At 43.8% G+C, this 6048-nt stretch overlaps 1 protein-coding gene across 3 annotated transcripts in view; it reads right to left on the bottom strand.

Annotated features, from left to right (window-relative positions):
• The window catches only part of taok2b (TAO kinase 2b), a 62622-nt gene extending 57237 nt beyond the window's left edge, over positions 1 to 5385 (bottom strand). For 2 of the 3 annotated variants that reach the window (XM_024007295.2, XM_024007294.2), the window contains exon 1: positions 4967 to 5383. The gene's annotated coding sequence lies outside the window, so the exon portion shown is untranslated. Of the gene's footprint in view, positions 1 to 4966 lie in introns of all 3 variants that reach the window. The other variant, XM_024007296.2, reaches the window with a different exon arrangement.
• Positions 5386 to 6048: the final 663 nt, after the last annotated feature.

The following is a 6048-nucleotide window of genomic DNA, read 5'->3' on the forward strand; positions in this document are numbered from 1 at the left end:
TCTGTAAATAAATAAAAATGTTTTTAATTTAACTAGGCAAGTCAGTTAACAACACATTAGTATTTACAATGATGGCCTAGGAACAGTGGGCTAACTGCCTTGTTCAGGTGCAGAACGACAGATTTTTACCTTGTCAGCTTGGGAATTCGATCTAGCAACCTTTCGGTTACTGGCCCAATGCTCTAACCACTAGGCCACCTGCCGCCACATCTACAGACAATACCCCATAATGAGTGAAAACATGCTTTAATTAGTTTTTCCACATTCATTTAAAATAAAATAGAGAAATATCTCATTTACATAAGTATTCACACCCCTGAGTCAATACATGTTAGAGTCACCTTTGGTAGCGATTACAGCTGTGAGTCTTTCTGGGCAAGTCTCTAAGAGCTTTCCAAACCCCGAGTGTGCATCATTTTTTTCACCATTATTTAACCAGGTAGGCAAGTTGAGAACAAGTTCTCATTTACAATTGTGACCTGGCCAAGATAAAGCAAAGCAGTTTGACACATACAACACAGTTACACATGGAGTAAAACATACAGTCAATAATACAGTAGAAAAATAAGTCTATATACAATGTGAGCAAATGAGGTGAGATAAGGGAGGTAAAGGGAAAAAAAGGCCATGGTGGCGAAGTAAATACAATAYAGCAAGTAAAACACTGGAATGGTAGATTTGCAGTGGAAGAATGTGCAAAGTAGAGAGAAATAATGGGGTGCAAAGGAGCAAAATAAATAAATACAGTAGGGGGAGAGGTAGTTGTTTGGGCTAAATTATAGATGGGCTATGTACAGGTGCAGTAATCTGTGAGCTGCTCTGACAGTTGGTGCTTAAAGCTAGTGAGGGAGACAAGTGTTTCCAGTTTCAGAGATTTTTGTAGTTCGTTCCAGTCATTGGCAGCAGAGAACTGGAAGGAGAGGCGGCCAAAGGAAGAATTGGTTTTGGGGGTGACCAGAGAAATATACCCGCTGGAGCGCGTGCTACAGGTGGGTGCAGCTATGGTGACCAGTGAGCTGAGATAAGGTGGGGCATTACCTAGCAAAGACTTATAGATGACCTGGAGCCAGTGGGTTTGGCGACGAATATGAAGTGAGGGCCAGCCAACGAGAGTATACAGGTCGCTGTGGTGGGTAGTATATGGGGCTTCGTTGAAAAAAACGGATGGCACTGATAGACTACATTCAGATTGCTGAGTAGAGTGTTGGAGGCTATTTTGTAAATGACATTGCCGAAGTCGATGATCGGTAGGATGGTCAGTTTTACGAGGGTATGTTTAGCAGCATGAATGAAGCAGGCTTTGTTGCAAAATAGGAAGCTGATTCTAGATTTAATTTGAGTGGAGATGCTTAATGTGAGTCTGGAAAGAGCGTTTACAGTCTAACCAGACACCTAGGTATTTGTAGTTGTCCACATATTCTAAGTTAGAACCGAGTATTGATGCTAGTTGGGAGGGCGGGTGCAGGCAGCGATCGGATGAAGAGCATGCATTTGGTTTTACAAGCATTTAAGAGAAGTCGGAGGCCCCGGAAGGAGTGTAGTATGGCATTGAAGCTCGTCTGGAGGTTTGTTAACAGTGTCCAAAGAAGGGCCAGAAGTATACAGAATGGTGTCGTCTGAGTAGAGGTGAATCACCAGCAGCAAGAGTGACATCATTGTTGTATAGAGAGAAAAGAGTCGGCCCGAGAATTGAACCCTGTGGCACCCCCATAGAGACTGCCAGAGGCCCGGACAACAGACCCTCCGATTTGACACACTGAACTTGATCAGAGAAATAGTTGGTGAACCAGGCAAGGCAGTCATTTGAGAAACCAAGGCTGTTGAGTCTGCCGATAAGAATGCGATGATTGAAAGAGTCGAAAGCCTTGGCCAGGTCGATGAATACGGCTGCACAGTATTGTTTATCGATGGCGGTTATGATATCGTTGAGGACCTTGAGCGTGGCTGAGGTGCACACATGACCAGCTCAGAAACCAGATTGCATAGCGGAGAAGGTACGCAGATTTATCGGTGGTGACAGTTTCCTAGCATCAGCGCAGTGGGCAGCTGGGAGGATGTGCTCTCATTCTCCATGGACTTTACAGTGTCCCAGAACTTTTTGGAGTTTGTGATACAGGAAGAACATTTCTATTTGAAAAAGCTAGCCCTTGCTTTCCTAACTGCCTGTGTATATTGGTTCCCAACTTCCCTGAAAAGTTGCATATCACGGGGGCTATTCGATGCTAATGCAGTACGCCACGGGATGTTTTTGTGCTGGTCAAGGGCAGGCAAGTATGGAGTGAACCAAGGGCTATATCTGTTCTTAGTTTTACATTTTTTGAACGGGCATGCTTATTTAAGATGGTGAGGGAGGCACTTTTAAAGAATAACCAGGCATCCTCTACTGCCGGGATGAGGTCAATATCCTTCCAGGATACCCGGGCCAGGTCGATTTTAAAGGCCTGCTCGCAGCAGTGTTTTAGGGAGCGTTTAACAGTGATGAGAGGTGGTCGTTTGACAGCGGACCCATAAATTCACATATGGTGTCCAGGTGGGGGGGCTGAGGGGGGTCTATCACTGTTGCCGCTTGTTTGAGACTTATTTCTGGAAAGGTGGATTTTTAAAAGAAGATGCTCGAACTGTTTGGGCACAGACCTGGATAGCATGACATAACTCTGCAGGATCTATCTGCAGTAGATTGCAACTCCACCCCCTTTGGCAGTTCTAGTGCATTGGGAACAGAGAATAAAAGGAGCAGATTTCTGGGCGTGGTAGAATAGATTCAGGGCATAATGTACAGACAAGGGTATGGTAGGATGTGAGTACCGCGGAGGTAAACTTAGGCGTTGAATGACAGTGAGGTTGCATCACTGGAGGCACCAGTTAAGCCAGGTGAGGTCTCCGCATGTGTGTGGGACAAAAGAGCCATCTAAGGCATTTTGAGCGGGAATGAGGGCTCTACACTGAAATATAACAATAAGAACTAGCTGAGACAGCAGTAGACAAGGCATATTGACATTACAGAGGCATAAAACAATCACAGGTGTTGATCAGGAGAGCTAAGACAACAACGGGTAAATGGCTATGAATGGTCAGAGCAGGTCAATTAGGTACATACAGGACCTTAGTTCGAGGCTGGGGCCAACAGGTAAACAAAATGAGGTACCGTGTTATTGAAACAGTCCAGGGGGCATCAGCTGTGTAGCCGAGTGGTCATAGGGTCCAATGAGCAGCAATAGGTGAGTCGGGGAGCCGTTCGGTAGTCACTACTACGCTAGGCGTGTGGGAGACAGCATTCAGAAAGCTAGCGGGCCAGGGCTAGCAGATGGGTCTTCGGCAACATTGCAACAGAAAAGCCTGTTGAGACCACATCGGGCGATTATGTCGACAGACCACTTGTGATGGATCAGCGGGGCGCCGTGTCGACAATAAAGGGTCCAGGCCAATTGGCAAAATAGGTATTGTAGCCCTAGAAATAGCTGGTATGTGGGCCTAGCTCGAGGCTACCTCAAGGCTAGCTGGTGCTTGCTTCGGGACAGAGGCGTTAGCTAACAGTAGCCACTCGGTTGCAGATAGCTAGCTGCGATGATCCGGTGTAATGAACCAGAGCAGCAGGAATCCGGTGATGTGGTAGAGAGAAGCAGTCCGATATTCTCTGGGTTGATATCGCGCTGTGCGGACTGGCAGGTATTGTCTGAGCTAAAGCTGGCTGGTGTCGGAGCTAAAGGTGAAGACTGCTAGCCATGGCTAACAAAGACTAATAGCTAGTTAGCTGGCTAGCTCCTGATGGAAGTTCCAGTCATAAGGAATATAAATATCAGATCCGTACCACATTCGGTGAGGCGGGTTGCTGGAAAATGTATTTGGTTCGTAGATAAAAAGTGAGATTAAAATATATACGAACTGTCTATTTACACGGGATAAGACAAAGACAAACACAAAACCGACTGTTACACCATCTTTGGTCAAAATGTGTGGTTTTAAGAATGAAATAGCAATTGTCAGGGGAGAAGCAAGATATTTGTGAGTCACAAAGCTGGTAGGGTTTCAAACCTGGCAATCAATCACTATGGATGGGATTTTCAGGGAAGGGATGTCTGAGTAACAGGATTGGTAGGTTTCAGACCTGTCAATTAATTATTGGGGGTGGGATTTTCAAGGAAGGGAGTAGATTAGTCATTAAAACACGTTTTCAAAATAATTTGTGGCAAAATCTAAGAGCAAATAGTTGTGTTCTGTTTATAAATATGGATCACCCTGTTAGGAGTGTAGAATTGCAGGWACATGATTTAAAAAATGCACAACTGGTCCCACAGACTCCCCACTCCCAAGTTTTTATACCCCCACTTTCAGACAAAGTTAGGCACCCATAAGCACAATATCCGCAGGTGTGTATCCCATGTTAGCGGACAATGGAATACTGTCAAAATCAAAACCCAACCCTCAAATAAATCATGATGAACTCACTTACAAAACTCAGTTTTGGACGAAACGGACTTTATGAAGAGAATTATCCTATTTACACTTTGTAGTCAATTTTGACACCATTACAAATGTTTGACTAATATCGATGCCACATATGCCATTTTCTATCGGATAAGTTGTTTATTGCCTTCAGTTGCACTTTAAGGCGTTTCCGTTTTAAGACGGTCCCTTAACACTCAGTGGAGGAGAGCAACATTATAACTACAGTTCGCCTCCCCAAAGAAATACGACACCGAATTGCAAAAACAAGGGGTGTAATTTGTTCACTATCGTCAGCTGATTCAGAGTGCCATTAGTATCAATGCACGTTCCGTGTAAGTTGTATTGACGAGCAAAGTCCGAATCTTTAATATAAAAGTATACCGCAGAACAGCAGGGTACTCGCAATGGGCGAAATGGCTGTTGCTGGCATTGCTAGCTTATGTTTGCTACAGTGCCAATGAACGACAGTATTTGAGACGTTACAAGCGAGCTAACCTTCGCCTTATATGACATGTCTTACCGTGGCTTTTGGGTTCCACTGTAGCTAGCTGGAGAGCTAGCTAGCTGGCCTGGGATGGAAAATATTGGTCGCTCTTCTAACGTTACCTCTTCTGCTCTATTCAACACGAGCGAGCCACATTGTTTTCATTGATATTCCATTCTTCACAAACGATTTAGCTAGCATTAGCTATGGCAGTCAATCAAAATGCTAACGACCTGGTCTTCTCACCAGCAATCAGAAGATTACGACTGGGAAACAGTTAATCAATTTAAAGCTGACCCCGGTATTTGCTCCACTCTCGACCATATTTGATCATTATATAAATGTTATTCATGAATTGTTTTCCTTTTTTTACCCTTTCTGTCTCATTCGTTTTTTGGTTCACAACTTCATGATGGCGGAGTGGGGCGGGAGCCRACCGGAAACCGGAAGAGAAAGATAATAATTTATTAAAGGACTTCTTCTACGATACATAGGGGCTAATGCCACGTTCATATGCTAGTCAGAACTAGGAAACTCAGAAATGTCCGACAAGCTAAGTGGTTTTAAGCCAGCACATGTTTAACCACAACCTATTAGAAAGTCGGAAATGTCCGAGTTTCCTAGTTCCGACTAGGACCTGAACGCGGCATAATTACCTGATTTGGACACAAATTGTATTTATTATTATTAAAAAAATGTAACCTTTATTTAACCAGGTAGGCCAGTTGAGAACAAGTTCTCATTTACAACTGCGACCTGGCCAAGATAAAGCAAAGCAGTGCGACAAAAACAATAACGCAAAGTTACACATGGGATAAACAAACGTACAGTCAATGGCACAATAGAAAAAGTCTATGTACATTGTGTGCAAATGTAGTATGATTAGGGAGGTACGGCAAGAAAAAGGCCATAGAGGCGAAATAATTACAATTTAGCATTAACACTGGAGTGATAGATGTGCAGATGATGATGTGCAATGATGCATGCCACTGTAGCTCAGGGGTATTCTACATAAAGAGGTCACAAGAAGACAGTTGGTGGTACCTGTATACATTTTACATGTAATTTATCTAATACATAATTGTTGAGCATGTATCCAGATGTCTGTATTCTATTAA

The sequence above is a fragment of the Salvelinus sp. IW2-2015 genome, linkage group LG18 (genome assembly GCF_002910315.2).
Source record: "Salvelinus sp. IW2-2015 linkage group LG18, ASM291031v2, whole genome shotgun sequence".
NCBI lineage: Eukaryota > Metazoa > Chordata > Actinopteri > Salmoniformes > Salmonidae > Salvelinus > Salvelinus sp. IW2-2015.